Below are 17,998 nucleotides of genomic sequence, written 5' to 3' on the forward strand. Positions count from 1 at the left end.
TGCAAGTACGCAAGGCCATGCAAGTGGGCGGGGCCAAGCAATTTCGAATGCTGGGCTTCCAGTCTATATATATAAAATCCTAATATGCAAATAGATCGAACTGCAGAACAACCGAACAACCAGTCGCTATGACGTGCGCTGACCACCAGGGGGTGTGCGCGGAACATGGTGGGCACCAGCCGCGGGGCAGGATGGTGGAGCAGGTGAGCAGGAGAGCCAGACCAAGGTGGGTCGCCGGTTGCTGTCATCGGGGTGAGCCTCTTGTGGTTACTGAAAATTCTTTGTTCCCACACGCCGCTGTCCTGCCAGGCGCTCGCACCCACTGCCAGCACTGGAGCCACGGCTCGCACCTGCTGCCAGCACCCAGAACTGGTCCCAATTGCTGGGCGCCGTCAGAGGGTGCAAGCGGCACTGCCGGTCCCAATTGCCCCTCAGGGCTTCTCTATATCCCCCTGCTCCTGAGGGGCGATAGGGGCAGCAGCCACAGTTTGCACCCACTGACAGCACTGGCCCTGCTCACACCTGCTGCTGGTACCGGCCCCAATCGCTCCACGCCATCAGCAGGTGCGAGCAGGGCCAGCGTCGTCAGTACGTGGGAGCAGTGGCAGCCGGAGTGAAGCTGCTGGCAGACAGGGACTGGGGGCTACGATGGGAGGGTCTGGATGGGGGCATGGAGGATAGACCAAGACCCGCCCCTGTGCCCACTGCCGCATCGCAGCCAACAGTTTCTTTCAAGGTGCACGAATTCATGCGCTGGGCCCCTGGTCTATATATATAAAAGCCTAAGTAACCGGCCTGCCGACCAGCCGACCACCAACCAGCCAACCGACTGGCCAGTAGCTATGATGCACACTGACCACCAGGGGGCAGATGCTCAATGCAGAAGCAGAAACCACAGGCTTGGAAACATGGAACAGACTGATGAATCTCAGAAGGAAGGGGGAGAGGGGAGGGCAGAGAGAGATTAACCAAAGATCTTATATGCATACTAGAGGCCCAGTGCATGGATTCGTGCACTGGTGGGGTCCCTTGGGCTGGCCTGCAGGGATCGGGCCAAAACAGGCTCTCTGACATCCCCCAAGGGGTCCCTGATTGTGAGAGGGTGCAGGCCAGGCCAAGGGACCCCACTGGTGCACAAATTTGTGCACCAGGCCTCTAGTCTATTATATAAAAGCCTAAGGGACCGGCCAACCAGCCAAACGGCTGGTAGCTATGACACACACTAACCATCAGGGGGGAGATGCTCAACGCAGGAGCTGCCAAGCTGCGGTGACTTGGCAGCTGTGATTCTCGGGTGATGCACCTGGAACCGGGGAGGAGGGAGCCTGATTCTGGGGTGAATTAGCTGAGAACTGACCTCTCATAATCTGGGACCCCTCGGGGGATGTCAGAGAGCTGGTTTTGGCTCAATACCCACAGGCCAGGGCAAGGGACTTCACCGGTGCACAAACCCATGCACCGGGCCTCTAGTTATATATAACACTAGAGGCCCAGTGCACAAAAATTTGTGCACTCAGCGGGGAGGGGGGTCCCTCAGCCCAGCCTATGCCCTCTCGCAGTCTGGGACCCCTCGGGAGATAACAACCTGCTGGCTTAGGCCTGCTCCCGGGTGACAGAGGGCAGGCCCAATCCCTAGGTGCAGCCCCTGGGCAGGCTCAGAGCAGGGCCGACTGGGGAGTTGGGGCACCGCCCCGTCATGCACAGAGCAGGGCAGATTGGGAGGTTGTGATGCCACCCTCAGTCATGCTCAGGGTAGGGCCAATTGGGGGGTTGGGGCACTGTCCCCTGTCACACTCAAGGCAGGGTCGATGGGGAGGCTGTGGCGCCACCCCCTGTCACGTACAGAGCAGGGCCAATCAGGGGGTTGGGGTGCCGCCACTCTCACACTCAGGGCAGAGCCGATGGGGAGGTTATGGCTCTACCCCGTCACACACAGAGCAGGGCCCGTGGGGGGGGCGGGGGTTGGGGAGCTCCCCCCTATCAGGCACAGAGCAGGGCTGCTCAGGGGGTTGGGGCCCGCCCCCTGTCACACACAGAGCCGCAGGGCGATCAGGGGGTTTGGGCGCTGCCCCCTGTCACGCTGATCCGGGTGCCGGGAGGCATATTACCCTTTTACTATATAGGGTAGAGGCCTGGTGCATGGGTGGGGCCGGCTGGTTTGCCCTGAAGCGTGTCCTGGATCAGGGTGGGGGTCCCCACTGGGGTGCCTGGCCAGTCTGGGTGAGGAGCTGAGGGCTGTTTTCAGGCTGGGGGTGACTGAAGTTCCCAACCGCTCCTTTTTTCTTTTTTTCTTTTTTATTCTGGGCCAGCTTTAGCTTGAGGCTTGGCACCAGCTCTTCGGCCTCGGCCTCGGTGCTGAAAGTAGGTTTCTGGCCTTTGCTTACAATGTTGCGAATCTGCTGGCTGAAGTCCAGCGGTATTTGTTACAATGTTTCTTAAACTGCCTGCTCAGAGGCCTGCAGCCACAGGCGGGGAACGTTGGTTTCCTCCAACAATCCTCCGTCACTGAGGCAAGCAAGCCTCATGTTAGTTTCAAGCTGCCTGGCTGCCGGCTGCCATCTTGGCTGACAGTTAATTTGCATATCTCGCTGATTAGCCAATGAAAAGGGTAGCGGTCATACGCCAATTACCATGTTTCTCTTTTATTAGTGTAGATAGTATATAGTATACATATATACTATGTTGGTTCTGTTTCTCTGAAGAACCTTCATTAATACAAAAGTAAAGATGCCTGAAATTAAGGTAATTTGGCATCCACTAAAATAGGACACCAAATATAATGAACCAAAAGGAATTCCTATTTTTTCAAGCTGGAGGGAATCTAAGAGATCATTTGTCCCAGCCCCTCCACCTCATTAATGAAGAGGTCAAGCCCAGGGCAATCTGTCCCTTCCTTTCAGGCTGAGCCCAGGTAGCCTGACACACAGGCCTGCGCCCTCCACTCCATCATGCACTTCTGAGAAGTGAGACACCTCATTTTGAACAAAAACTGAGATGGAACAAAGACAAATCACATGTGTCAACACTGACAGACAAATTATTTAATCAGACGCAAGAAACTATGTAGAAAATGAGACACCCAGGCTATTTCTCACTCCTCAAGCACACAGGGAAGATAATGATAATGCTTTTCAGACCATGACAAAGAATGGTAGTGTCTTAAGTGATTATTTTCCCAAATCACTGGCTCTGGCTAATTAATACTTATCAGAAAAATTTGCTCCAGGAACTTTTAACACTTTTACAGCAAAACAAGGAAACAAGGATTTAATGTGTAATCTATGCTCTGTTTTGACTTGGTAGAAAAAGTGGCAGGGACTAAGCTTCTGTGTATACATAATAGGAAAGGAGTAGGAAGTAATTAATAAGTAGTAGTAGTAATACATTATCTTTATTTAGTATTCACAGAGGACCAACAATCACCTAAAGGATAAACACTGGACTCCTTCCCAGTGAGTTTACTGTTTCACAATTTAGAGAAGTGGGACAAAGGAGAAGAAGGACGATCACCCACCCCTGCCCCCAACACACACACACACACACACACACACACACCGCACACATGTTGTGCTCTGGCTTTTCATACAGCAGAGCCATTGTTCCTCTGTCACAAGATACTTTGTGAGGCTGCGAATTGGTGGCAGGTTAGACCCTAAGCCAGAGCCTCTTTCTGGTGGAAGCCTTTACTGCAACCTCACTTCTCATACAAGCAGATGCCAGATATCTGTAAGAACAAAGTGACCTGTCAGTGCTTATACAGGGTAGCCCATAAGTCGCTTTACCATTTAAAAATTGAATAAATTTTTTGTTTGATAATTTTTCCTATTTATTTTTTTATAATATAAAGTACAGAAAATGGGAATTTTTAAACTATGTATGAAAAATGTCATGTAAATGACTTCCATTTTCTGCGTTGCAAGCACAGGCTCTTTCTATGGCATTTTCCATGGTGGCTCTTATTATATCTGGCTCCAGCACTTGGATTTCTTCCTGAATGTTGTCCTTAGACTGCTGGATAAGCCTGGGCTTTAATTCATGCACCAACGGCACCTTGTATGGGTACATGTGTAAATTTGTTTGCATGCAGTGTAACGAAGTCTGTTAGGTTCCAAGCTTGGGAGACCGTCTTCTGAGTGGACTTTGCTGATTCTTCCTGAATGCTCTGCTGCACACATTCAGTCTTTTCCTGCACATGTACAAACTTGATCTCCAGATCAAGGCTAACTAACAGACCCCTATTGCTGGAACGTTGAACCAAGTGACATATTGCTGGTTTTGTGGGTGGATTTCTGACATGGAAATAGCACATGTATGTTGTCTGTGTTAGAACAATGGGGTGCTGATTTTCAAAATAAAATTCAATGATTTTTATGTGTTGCTCCATTGTGAAGTTTTCCATACTAAATTTCCAGGGAACAAATTTTCAAAATCTGAAAAAATAAATTTTTAAAAAAGTTAGTGCCAAAAATGTTATTAAATTTTTAAATGGTAAAGTGATTTATGGGTCACCCTGTGCATGCACTAGTCTGAGTCCCCCTGTAATTACCTAGTTATTAATAACTAGGGGCCCAGTGCACAAAATTCGTGCACGGGGGGGCGGGGAGGGGTCCCTCAGCCCAGCCTGTCCCCTCTCACATACTGGGAGCCCTCAGAGGATGTCCTACTAATGGCTTAGGCCCGCTCCCTGATCCCCTTGGGGAGCGGCCTAAGCTGCAGTCTGGCCTCCCTTAATGGGAGGCAACCAGGCTGATCAGGGGAAGGCACCAGCCCCATCACCCCGCTGCTGCAGCCACTGCCAGTCACTGCAGACACCAAGGTGTTTTCATCAACGCAGACTCTAGTCCATTCACCACGAAAAAATGACAACTTTCTTTAGGCATTTTCAAGATGTGTTTTTCATAGGATATGACATTTCTTTTTTTTTTTTTTTTTTTATCCTCACCTGAGGATATGTTTCCACTGATTTTTAGAGAATGTGGAAGAGAAAGGGAAAGACAGAGAGAAACATCAAACTGTGAGGAACACTTTGATTGGTTGCCTCCTGCATGAGCCCTGACCTGGGCCCTGGCCAGGGAGGATCCTGCAACCTAGGTACATGCCCTTGGTCATACTTGAACCCAGACCCTGCGGTGGGCAAGCTGAGGCATTATCCACTGAGCCAAACCGGCTAGGGCAGGATATGACATTTCTTAGCCCTCCAGCAGCAGACCTTTGTTTTTTTCACCAGGAGTGTGGTGAAAAACCCTAGATCACCTTTATGGATTCTTATTACCCAAGTTACTAAAAATATTACCAGTGGCATACAGCTTAGCCAATGAGCAATCAGAAAAGGTGTTTCCTCTGTAGTTCACACCGATCGCCATGTCCACCCCCCGCCCAGGCCTGATGCCTCTGGCCGAGGCTTTAGGCTTGGGCAGGGGCCCCCCTGCAGCTCTGTTGGCTGGTTCCGCCCCTGCCCAGGAGCCCCCTGGCTCAGGCCCTTCCTATGCTGCTCAGAGCCCACACGGGGCCTACCTCGGAGTGACCTGGGTGCCGATGATGTTCCCGGGACCCAGGCCGCTGGGCGCCTATGTATGCAAATTAACCACCATCTTTGTTGGGTTAATTTGCATATTCATCTGGTTGGCTGGTGAGTGTAGCAGAGTGACACCAATTTGCATGTTTCTCTTTTATTAGTGTAGATAGAAAAGGCACAAACAGGAAAGCCAACCATTACAGGCCTGCCAAGAAGCCACAACTTTGCACTCCCTCGGGAACCACCAGCCTATTCACTACAAAACACTAGGGGAAAGGGTCTAACAAAAGGAAGACAGACACAGGCCCAGTAAAGTTGGGGTGACATTGGGAAGGTACTTGCCTGTCAGTCAAACCCAGGGACATAGATGGTTGGCCAGAATGGCATGGCCACTGCAAGTATGCAAAAATTTGGGAATACATAATCTCCTAAACAAAGGAGTTTTCTCTCTTGTTGCTCTTGTGTCTATTGGCTGTGGCTCATCCTTCACTTCCTTGCACTCGCCCATGTTTCCTTTATAGCCTTGTAGCCCTGTGACCCCCACACATGGTGAACTAATGGACTGCAGCAGAAAACACAAGCTGAACTAGCCTGATGTTGACTCAACACTACTCCAACATGGAAAGGAAACTCTGGACATCTGCCTCTGATTTTAGCTCTACTGAAACCTCAGTTACACTTTTTAAATGACTGGACAAAGAAAAATGGGACCTCGGAAACTCAGGGATGTAATTCCACAGAAATAAAAATCGCTCATTCTCCTGTGCAAGTCTCAGAAAATTCTTTTTTTCAGGGTATCGCAAGAATTCCACTCCCACAGGCAACTGAAGGAGATGAGACCCTCTCCCCTCTACTAACACCTGCTTCCAATTTGGGTAGGTGTATACATAGGAACTGAATTGCTGGGTCATGTGGCTCCTTTTTGAGAAACCCATCCTCAGAATATTTGGAGTCAATGGTAAGTTGAATCTAACTAAAGCTCAAAGAAAGCCCAGACGCAGCTCAGCTACAGAGTAGATGCTGGTCCAACAGAGGAAGGAGCATACCCCTTACAAGACAATATGATTATTTGCTGCATGCTCTAGTATTCTCTTTTGTGTTTTTGCAATTCTACTGAAGTATATACTTTACATGCCAAAAAATGTATCCATTGTAAGTGTACAAGTCAGTGATTTTTAATTATGCTAATAGAGTTGTGCAATCATCATTACAATCCAGTTTTAGAATATTTTTATCACCCCCAAAATACCCTTGAGCTCATTTGCAGTCAAAACCACTCCCAGCCCAAGGCAACCACCGGTCTGCTTTCTGTCTCTCTGTTTCCATTTTCCAAAACATTTCCTCTCTATGGAATCACAGTATAGGTAGATCTATACTAAAGGTAGATCTTTTTGATCTGATGTCCCTAATGTGAATATTAATTTACTAGCTCAGATGTACATGAAAAATATTACATATCTTTATCTCCACCCAGCCCATGGAGGGGTGCAGGGACATCCACTGTGAGGCATCACTGGGGCTTGGCGTGGAGGCTCTCCTTCTCTGGGGGCATGTGAAAATCCAGGAGGGCTTTTGGTACCATTTAGAATCAGGGCTGTTTGTTCTTTAGCCCATTAACTTTAATGCTGATATCATCATTACCCAACATACGGGTTCTTCAAAGGAGAAGGCATGTTGCTCTGTTATTTCCAATGACAAGCCTGTATCTGCCAAAGCTGTGGGACCAGGTTGCCAAGGTCCAAGAGACGCATCACAGAGCTTTGTGGTGCGGAGAGCTTGCCATGACTCCTGGTGCTATAGGGGCTGAGGCTTGAGTCCCTGATGCTCTGGAGACCACCAACCCCTAACCCTTCCATTCTGGAGGAGTCCCTTGTCCCTCCCACTGTTGTGAAAGCCCCCCATCTCATCCTGCCTCTCTCCTCTCTTCCCCCAGGACAATTGGGATAGATAATTTCTTTAGTAAACTTTTCTGTCTGAGGATTATGTATTTCCAAATTTTCGTGGGCTTGCATTGGGGTCCACCCTCCTAGCCAATGATCTTTGTTCCCAGGAAGACTGACAAGCAACATCTTCCCTGTGCATCCTGATGTCACTGTGCATGCTCCCATTTCTCTTCCCCCGGTGATTTGCAGGGAATGGACCGTGCTTCCCTGAGAGGTGTAAAGTCACAGCTTCCTGATGAAGCTGCCCAGATGACCATGCTTACAATGTCTGACCTCCCCTTTGCTTTCTTCCTATTATTAATATTGATAACTAGCTATTATGCTGGTAACATTGTTCCTTTAATCCTCACAATGACTTTAGGTAGTAAGTGCTGTAGATCCATATCCCTTATTTAAAGCCTTTGGAGCAAGCTCAGATTCAAAACTGTTCGGATTTTAGCAAGGCAACACATGCATGTAATTGATATAACTTAACTTCCCAAGAGGGTCTGAAGCACCCTCATACAAACTAATTAATGTGCCTTCAGTGAAACAAATAATCACAAGATATAAAGACTGTATAAGGTTTATATTAGCTTAGGTCAAGTTTTGCCTCCAAATGAATTCATAAAGGCTTTAGTTCTCAAAACTGTTTAGATTTTAGATCTGTATAATAGCTTTCATTTAACAGATAGAGAATGAGGTGCAGCAAGAGTAGGTAGGTAATCTGTCCAAGGTCACATAGCTAAGAAGTGATGGGGGGGGGGGGCGGCTCAAGGCTTTGGAGGCACCCTGCTGGGAGCAAGTTATTCAGGAGAAAACTACTTTGACCACTTTCTCTACCAGAAACTCACTTCCAACTTTCCCCCTCTACAGCTTTGGCAGCCTTGTGTATGACCTTCTACCCCACCTCACCCCATCCCCCAGCTTCTCTAATACTCATTTTATCTCACCTTAGTATGGTTTAAAATAGCAAGAAGCCCAGTGGAGTGTGCCTCACTCGGGTGCCTCTAACAGGCCCAGGAAGGAACCTCGGGAATTGGGTCTGGGAGCAGTTAAGACTTGCTAGCCACCCTACCCTGTTCAGGGGTTAGATTCAGGGTGGTGTGAAGGGGAGTTGCCCTGGAGTAGGCAGTCTAGATAGCAGGAAGCTGAATCCCATGGGGATGCCAGGAAAAGGGAATCTGCCTTTTCTTTTTCTTTTTTTCTTCTTCTTTTTTTTTCAGTTGATCAGCAGCCTAGCCAGGATCTCCAGCCAAGTTCTGGTCAGGATCTCCAGCGAAGTTCTGGTTAGGATCTCCAGCCGGATTCTGTGTCCATGTTCTCTTGCTAGGTTCTCAAGCCAGGTTCTCCAGGTTCTCCAGCCAGGTTCTGTAGCCATGTTCCCTCGCTAGGTTCTCCAGCCAGGTTCTGTCCAGGTTCTCCAGCCAGGTTCAGTCACCAGGTTCTAGTCAGGTTCTCTTGCCATGTTCTATCCAGGTTCTGTAGCCAGGTTCTGTCTCTAGATTCTTCAGCCAGGTTCTCTCGCTAGGTTCTGTCTCTAGGTTCTGTGGCCAGTTTCTGTCCAGGATCTTTTGCCATGTTCTCTCTCTAGGTTCTGTCTCTAGGGTCTGTGGCCAGTTTTTGTCCAGGATTTTTTGCCATGTTCTCTCCAGCGAAGTTCTGTCTCTAGGTTCTGTGTAGGTTCTGTCTCTAGGTTCTGTCTCTAGGTTCTGTGGCCAGTTTCTGTCCAGGATCTTTTGCCATGTTCTCTCTCTAGGTTCTGTTTCTAGGGTCTGTGGCCAGTTTTTGTCCAGGATTTTTTGCCATGTTCTCTCCAGCGAAGTTCTGTCTCTAGGTTCTGTGTAGGTTCTGTGTCCTGTTGTCTTGTTACATCTGTATTTATACCAGTTGATTCCAATCCTATCAATCTCTATTCCAAGGGTTAGGGCGTTTCTTATCTCCATTCCAGGGAGTAAAGATTATGTAGCTTAAGCATGATTGTTCGTAGTTAAAGTGATTAATTACCCGCCTGGCACTTAGTTGAGGGGTTTTATTCCCTCCCTAACTTCAGGGGAAAATCCCTACCTGGGGAAACAACCTTTCTCAGAGAGGTGACCTTGGTTAAAACACATAGTGCCAAGAAGGTGAGCAAACATATTAAGAACAGTATGCCATATATGCCAGGTCCCTTGAAACAGCAAGCATGGACCGGCTCCCGGCAAATTCCCCCTTTTTTATTTTTTAAAAGCAGGCATTAAAAAGAAAAACCCCAAATGCTCTCTTGTATCCATTTTAAGAGTAGGATTGGCACTTTCCGCTATTACCTGAGTCCTGATCTATCACCCCAGGGAGAGCTTGCCAATCCTGCACTTTCCCGGGGTGGAAAGGCTGCAGTGGGGTTAAGGATAAGGCTCCTTGGGCCTACCTCCTCCCATGCCTTTACATTTACCTTTCCTTCCTCAGAAAAGCATGGACATACTTCTTGTATAAAACGTTCTGACTGGGAGTAATCTTAATTCCTCTGCTAGCAAGCATATGTGTTAAAAGATCAATACAGAGTCTTATTTCTTTAGACTCAGTATGGCACAACTTCTTAATCTAAAGATCAATACAGAGTCTTCTTTCTTTGGACTCAGTATGGCACATCTTCTCAATCTAAGTTCTGTACTATCCACCTTCTTACCCTACTTATCCTCTATAGGGGGGTCTGCAGTACCCTGGTGGAGTTCTATCCGTCCCGAGTGTGGGGTTCTCAATGGGGGGGGGGGGGGGGGGGCTTACCTAGGGGAATCCTGTTCCAGGGGTTCCCAAAGGTGTGGATGGAGTCGGGGAAGATTATCCACCCTCTTCCTACGGTGGAGTCCTATCCATCCCAAGAGTGGGGCTTACCTAGGGGTCCCTGTTTGGGCACCAGATGCTGGGGTCCAACCCCAGCAGGTCCAGGGGTCCCCAAAGGTGTGGACGGAGTCGGTGAAGAAGGAATGACATGGAGACAGCGTTCAGTTGATCAGCAGCCTAGCCAGGATCTCTAGCCAAGTTCTGGTCAGGATCTCCAGCGAAGTTCTGGTTAGGATCTCCAGCCAGGTTCTGTGTCCATGTTCTCTTGCTAGGTTCTCCAGCCAGGTTCCCCAGGTTCCCCAGCCAGGTTCGGTCACCAGGTTCTGTAGCCAGGTTCTTCAGCCAGGTTCTGGCTAGGTTCTCCAACCAAGTTCTGTAGCCATGTTCCCTCGCTAGGTTCTCCAGCCAGGTTCTGTAGCCATGTTCTAGCCAGGATCTCTAGGCAGGTTCTGTCTCTAGGTTCTTCAGCCAGGTTCTGTCTAGTTTCTCCAGCCAAGTTCTGTAGCCAGGTTCTGTCCAGGATCTTTTGCCATGTTCTCTCCAGCGAAGTTCTTCTGTCTCTAGGTTCTGTGTAGGTTCTGTGTCTCTAGGTTCTTCAGCCAGGTTCTCTCACTAGGTTCTGTCTCTAGGTTCTGTGGCCAGTTTCTGTCCAGGATCTTTTGCCATGTTCTCTCGCTAGGTTCTGTCTCTAGGGTCTGTGGCCAGTTTCTGTCCAGGATTTTTTGCCATGTTCTCTCCAGCGAAGTTCTTCTGTCTCTAGGTTCTGTGTAGGTTCTGTGTCTAGGTTCTGTGTCTAGGTTCTGTGGCCAATTTCTATCCAGGATCTTTTGCCATGTTCTCTCCAGCAAAGTTCTTCTGTCTCTAGGTTCTGTGTAGGTTCTGTGTCTAGGTTCTGTGTCTAGGTTCTGTGGCCAATTTCTATCCAGGATCTTTTGCCATGTTCTCTCCAGCGAAGTTCTTCTGTCTCTAGGTTCTGTGTAGGTTCTGTGTCTAGGCTCTGTGTCTAGGTTCTGTGGCCAATTTCTATCCAGGATCTTTTGCCATGTTCTCTCCAGCGAAGTTCTTCTGTCTCTAGGTTCTGTGTAGGTTCTGTGTCTAGGTTCTGTGTCTAGGTTCTGTGGCCAATTTCTATCCAGGATCTTTTGCCATGTTCTCTCCAGCGAAGTTCTTCTGTCTCTAGGTTCTGTGTAGGTTCTGTGTCTAGGTTCTGTCTCTAGGTTCTGTAGCCAGTTTCTGTCCAGGATCTTTTGCCATGTTCTCTCCAGCGAAGTTCTTCTGTCTCTAGGTTCTGTGTAGGTTCTGTCTGCCTTTTCTTATTTGCATTAGGATCCAACCCCAAAAGCCCCACCTTCCGTTTCTTTCCAACCAGTGAACAGCATGGACATGCAACTATATGCTGCGTATTCCCACTGATTTCAGCAGCAGCAGCTCCTTCATTCATAAATCAATTTCTTCCTGGTAAGACGTCCTTCTTAGTCTTCAGCACAAACCGGCTCCCAGACTCTCCCTCCCAGACCACCTGGGACCCGCCCTGATTTCTGTTTTCTTATCTTGTTTTAGATTCTGTTGCCTGCTGGGTGCACAGGCTGCACCACCTTGGCCAAGACCTTCACACACACACACACACACACACACATGCACACACAGTGATCAGATGCCTTCTGTGCCCCGTGTCCTCATCCTTGCTCATTCATCCCTGTTCTCGGTGCTTAGGATGCAAACTAGGGCACTTCCCCTCCTTCCTCATCGTCTTGTTTCCTCCCTTTTAAGTCTGTCTAACCCGGAGGCATCCTCCTCGCTCTGGTCTAGTAGATCCATGCTCCTGCTTCCCAGGTGCAATCCAGGTCAATCCAGTAACCCCTCTCCCTGGGGCAGCTGAAGCATACGGGTGTCAAAGTTGGCCTGTTCCCTAGGAGCAAGTGCCCAGGTAGCATCCTGCAAGCTTTTTGTTTGTAATTAAAGGTCTATTTTAAGGTCACAATTGGATGGAAAGCCACGCATGCTCAGTTAACTATATTCAGATGTAAGACTTTTAACAGAGATTGAAGTCTCTTTCCAAAGATGCCTGGGACCACCCTCTTTCCATGGGATCTGGCCTTCCATAGGGACCACCGCGGGGAAGACCGAGTCCGCGTGCTTGATTTAATTAATAATTCATTTTAATTCACTTCATCCGTCACGGTCACACTGACACCTAGGCAGGCGGTGGCTCTGGGTCCTCGCCCGGACCGGAGCGAGCTGTGGGTTGGGTCGCTGCAGGCCTGCTCCCGGAAAGGAGGGGCGGGACATCTGGGCGGGGCCTCCGGGGGCGGGGCCTGCGCCAGGGCCGGGGCGGGGCCTGAGGAGGGGCACGGCCTGGAAATTCCCCGGCGGAGACGGGAGGCCCGCGCGGCCGGCAGTCAGCTGAGCGCCGCTGGGCGGAGTCGGAAAGGTTCCCGACTGCTCGAGGCTCCCCAAGTCCCCGCCGCCGGTCCCGGGCGGCGTCTGCAATCCGTCCGGAGTCCTCCCCCAGCGGGCGCGATGCCGAGGAAGCCGTGAGGAGTGAGGCGAGAGCGCGGGCGCCGGTGAGCCGGGCAGGGGGACAGGGGCTGGGCGGGGCGGCGACTCCTCCTCTGCCCAGGAAGCTCTTCCCGCAGCCCCTTCCCTGCCGCCCTGCGCCAGCAGGGGTGTGGGCGGAGAGGGGCTGGGAAGCCCGCCGGGTGGGCAGGTTTCCAGGTCCTGGCGGAGCCTGGCTTGGGAAAGGGCAGCGGGGCGGCAGTCCCCAGCGCCCTTCCCCCCTTTTACTGCTCTGGCGAACTGCGGGTGACTTAGTCTGCAGGTCAGGAGGGTGTTGCAGCGGTTCTCAACCTGTGGGTCGCGACCCCTTTAGGGGTGGAACGACCCTTTCACAGGGGTCGCCTAAGACCACCCTGCATATCAGATATTTACATTACGATTCATAACAGTAGCAACATTACAGTTACGAAGTAGCAACGAAAATAATTTTATGGTTGGGTCACAACATGAGGAACTGTATTTAAAGGGCCAGAAGGTTGAGAACCACTGTTTAGAGGTTGACTCCCTCAGGTTGGGAATGATTACACAGCCAGTTCCTCGTTGGAAGGGAAGTGGTTAAGGGTACACCTTTGGAAGACGTAAACGCTAAAATGTACTCTGGCTTTAGAGATGGCCAGGAACACTAAAGAACAAGCGACCTCTCCCTAAGGTGGGGGATCCTGAACAGCTGGAAGGAATCTTCCTAAACCGCAAATCTTCACACAGAAAGAGAGAGAGAGAGAATATTTGATGAGACAGGAATTGGTTTTATTGTCTTAGTGTGTAAGCTGGAGGCAGTAAACATCTCTAAGAGAAAGTGAAACCCAGATCTGGGTTTGCTACCTCCACCAGGAAAACGGTTGTATGAAATGTATGCCACGAGCTGTTTAAAGGTGAAATGGAAACCCAAACTGTAGGACAGTAAGGTGGTGTTAGGGCATCAAAAGCCTCAGATCTGAGCACGTGGCACTTAGGAGAGCCACCTTGCTCTTTGCCTGGGGGCCCTGGTTGACCCCCAGATATGCCCAGTTTGTAGTGGACTGGGGAGAGCCAGGGCAGAGGCCAAGGTCAGAGTCTGCCCTGGAATGGACTAGGCAAGTGAAGTTTAAATGTAGCCCATAGAGAAAGGACAACCATTAGAGTCTTTGGGGGCGATCGATCCGTTTTCCTACAGGGCCAGTTTAGCTATTCTTTATGTATTGTGAATAACTTTATAAAAGTAGTATCTTTTTTTTTTTTGTAATTGACCTCAGATTGCATCTTATGCTATGGAATCCAACGAAACCCTCCAAAAAACAAACTTTATTAAAGGAATTTGTCACTATTATCTTCCCATGGGACCCCCTCCCACCCCCTTTAAGTAGAACTAGCACATGGGTACTCTCTTCTCTGCTTTTCTCTGAATTTTATAGAGACTTGGACTGTTCATTATATTCTTTGGAATCTATAGAATAGTAAATCCAAAGAAAAGGAAAATAAATTAAACTTTGTTTTTTTTAAATAAAATCTATATCAAACGAAAAGAAAAAAGTTTTATTAAAAGTTTTCATTGTTTTCACTTTGATATATGTATGAAGATTGAATAATAGAATATGTGTGATGAAATGACATCCAGGTACCTTTGTAGTGATATTAAAAAACCCCACTAATTTTCAAAGTAAGTTTTTAAAAAGTTGAGTTTAAAAATCCGGAAATGAGTGCCATAGAACTGTAGAAAAACTCGTAATACTAGAATGCCCAGTTGTCATCTACACAGCAGGAAGTGTTTTACTGGTGTTAGACTTTAAAATACCTTGTTAAACTGTATTTTCATTTCATTTCAACAAACATTTGCTGAGAGCCTGCTGTGTGCCAGTCTCTAGGAAGAATAAAATAGAGATCTTGGCTTAAGTTTGACGGAGAGATGGACTAGCATCTTTGCTTGGAGAAAAGGGCCAAAGAGATGGAACACACAAAGTGCTATTGGGTGCTCAGAGGAAAGAACAGTTGCTTTCACATAGGACATCTATTTGAGTTGAGTATTGAACTGTCCAGTGGGTGTTTGCCAGGGCAAAAGGGGGCCAGCACTTCAGACAGAGAGCAGAACAGATACAAGGATACAGAAGCAAAAGGGTGCAGGGAATTGTCCCTGAAAGGCTGTATTTATCTTGCTCAGGGGCTGAACTCTGTCTTGTGTGGGAAGGGTTTTAAGCAGTCAGCTGAGCTCGTACTAGAAAAGAAACCATGGAGGAAATGAGGCTGCGATGAAGAGAGATGAGAGTCAGACCTTGTAGGAGGCTATGAAAATTCATTCAGCAATTACTTGTTGAATCCCCAAATATGTCAAGTTGTGTTCTAGGTGTGGTGGACACAGCAGTGGACAAAATAGGTAAAAATCCTGTACTCTTTGGAGTGCAATGTTGTTGTAGTCCAGACAAGACAAGAAGGGCCCAAGCTAAGCTGGTGGGATGGAGAGAAGGTGGAAGTGATAGCATTAATATATTAGACTTGGCGGGGAGAGGGAATGGGAAGAATCGATCATAACTCCTAGGTTCCTGCCTGGGACGATAAGGTAAAATCTATTTCCATTTTCTGTATGGTAGCAAACTACAAAATCAGAATACCATTTCTGTCACAAAAGGTGAGGCTTTTCTTACCCTCTTAGTAGGATACGCAGGTTTTTTTTTTTCCAGGATGGTGATGGGTTTAGTTGATGTGATCTTGGAATCTTACTCGGCCTCCTGTGAACCCAAACCAGAATTTGCCCATAGCCAGCTATGGTCTCCAATCAACAAATACATTTTTACTCTTTAAACCTAATTTATCCTCTTGATGACAGGCTCATAGAGAAGAGACTGGGGGTGTAGGGGGTAAGCACAAAAGAAAAAAAAAAAGAGAGAAAACTCATGGATATGGATAACAGTGTGGTGATTTCCGCAAGGCAGGAGGGGAGGTGTAGAGGGAAGTGGAGGAGGGTATAGGGGGATAAATGGTGATGGACGGAGACTTGACTTGGGGTAGTGAACACACACACAATACAGTGTACAGGTGGTGTGTTGTGAAATTGTGCACCTGAAATCTATGTAATTTGGTTAACCATTGTTACCCCAATAAATTCAATAAAAAGGAAAAAAACTAATTTATTCACTTGGAGATTGAACCTATGAATACTTAATCAGCAAATCTGGAGAATCAGCCACACCAGGGTTGGGGCCTGGGCTTACTCTGTATATGCCTGTTGGTCTAATGTCCAGTGGGTGGAAGTCAGTATAAAGCAGATTTCAAAATGACTTTCTGACAATTAGAGTTATCCTGTAATATAATGAGCAGTTGCCTGCTAAGGTCATTGCTCATATTTTCTATCATTGAAATCATTCAAGCCTGGTCAAGACATTCTTGCACTGAATAAAGGAGTTGGACTGGATCATTTTTAAGGCCAACTCAGGAATGAGATTTAAGCTCATGCCTACAAAGTCAAGTCATTGCTATAATGATTGACTTCTGGAATTAAGAACAATAAAAACATATAATCAGGAATTCAAATAGCAGATCTAGGAATTAAATCTAGGAGATTTTGCTTTGGATCTTATACCTTCCAGCTAGTTCTCATTCTTTCTCATTGGCAAAATCTTGACAAATCCTGTGCTAAATTAATTCACCTCTTTGTAGTTAAATATCACCTTTGCTTACAAATGACACGTTTCAGATCCAGATTAGTTGGTTTTTTATGAAAAATTCTGTTATTAGATAGAACGTTGGAATAAATGGCTTAGTTCAAATTTTCATAACCTTTGAAGATGTGTGCAAGGATTTCTAATGTATCTCTATGTTTGCTTAATTGAAAGTAGCTCAAGGTAATGTTAAAAACAGAGAATTCAGCGCCCTCTACCAATAGACAGTTCCCATATGCACTGCACTGTGATAACTTCTAATGAGGCCCTCCAAATATTCTAAAGTCATAAGTGCCCTTTGAGTCACCAAAACTGATTAAATTGCTTTTAGTAAAAATTTGGTAATAATTTACATGCTTATAATTTTGGTTTTTACATGCTTATGTTCAGCATATGTACTGACTTTTCATTTACTATGACATTTGCATTACCAAATAAATTTTCCTAACAATGCTGGGTAATGAAAAGTTTAACTAGGACAGGCACATATATTACTAGAGGCCCAGTGCATGAATTTCGTGCACTGGTAGGGTCCCTAGCGTCTGCCGGCTGCCAGCTGGGTATTCCCTCCCTTCCCCCAGTTGCCTGCCACCGTTGCCACCACCCCTCCACCACCACCACCACCACTGCCAGCCAGGGCCTCCCTCCCTTCCCCTGGCCGGCCCCGCCCCCTGGTTGAACTCCTGGACAACTCCCAGTGGAGGGGACAATTTGCATACTATGCTTTTATTATATAGGATTAGTGAGAGGGGGTATCACAGCCATGAAAGTGTTAGGGTGTGCTGAATGGTGTTGGTTGAACTGTGATCTTGCTAGATGCTTAAGAATACTTTTTGAGCTGAAACCAACTGTAATGATTATCATTTGCTAGACAAGTTGATAAACCACAGCAAGAGGCCAGGTGACTTCTAAAGGTCACACATCTGGTTAGTGGCACCTGGTATATTTACTACTGTCTCCTTAGTATAACCCTGCCTTTTTTCCTGGTGTCCTTATAAAATCTGGGCAACCTGAAAAAGTGAGAAGCATCCATGTAATAACTAGAACCACTTTAACTGTATTATGGTTATGTCTGAAAGCTTGGTAGAGGTACAAAGGCAAGGAAAGGAGGAAAATATCTGCCCAATTTTCAAAGGAAAATCTTTCTTTTTTCCCCCCCTCCTTCTCTCGCCTCCTTTCCCCTGTCTTTCCTCCCCTCCCCTCCTCTCCCCTGCCCTCCCCTCCCCTCCTTTCTCCTCTCCTCTCTTTTTTTTCCTCTTAACCCTCTCTTGGAAAAAACATTAAGAAGAAATGTGTGCATATAATACAGTGAAACCAAACCCATCTACAGATATCTGCTTAGACACTTTAAAAATATATTTTTTTTGCCGAAACCGGTTTGGCTCAGTGGATGGAGCGTCGGCCTGCGGACTGAAGGGTCCCAGGTTCAATTCCGGTCGGGGGCGTGTACCTGGGTTGCGGGCACATCCCCAGTAGGAGATGTGCAGGAGGCAGCTGATCGATGTTTCTCTCTCGTCGATGTTTCTAACTCTCTCTCTCTCTCCCTTCCTCTCTGT

General features: G+C 47.6%; 1 protein-coding gene across 2 annotated transcripts in view; it reads left to right on the top strand.

Moving 5' to 3' along the window:
* Positions 1-12,629: 12,629 nt before the first annotated feature.
* OPTN (optineurin) overlaps positions 12,630-17,998 on the top strand; it is a 56,463-nt gene continuing 51,094 nt past the window's right edge. Inside the window, exon 1 of one of the 2 annotated variants that reach the window (XM_036352578.1) lies at positions 12,630-12,821. The gene's annotated coding sequence lies outside the window, so the exon portion shown is untranslated. The remainder of the gene's footprint in view (positions 12,822-17,998) is intronic. The other variant, XM_036352576.1, reaches the window with a different exon arrangement.

The sequence above is a fragment of the Myotis myotis genome, unplaced genomic scaffold (genome assembly GCF_014108235.1).
Source record: "Myotis myotis isolate mMyoMyo1 unplaced genomic scaffold, mMyoMyo1.p scaffold_m19_p_1, whole genome shotgun sequence".
Lineage (NCBI taxonomy): Eukaryota > Metazoa > Chordata > Mammalia > Chiroptera > Vespertilionidae > Myotis > Myotis myotis.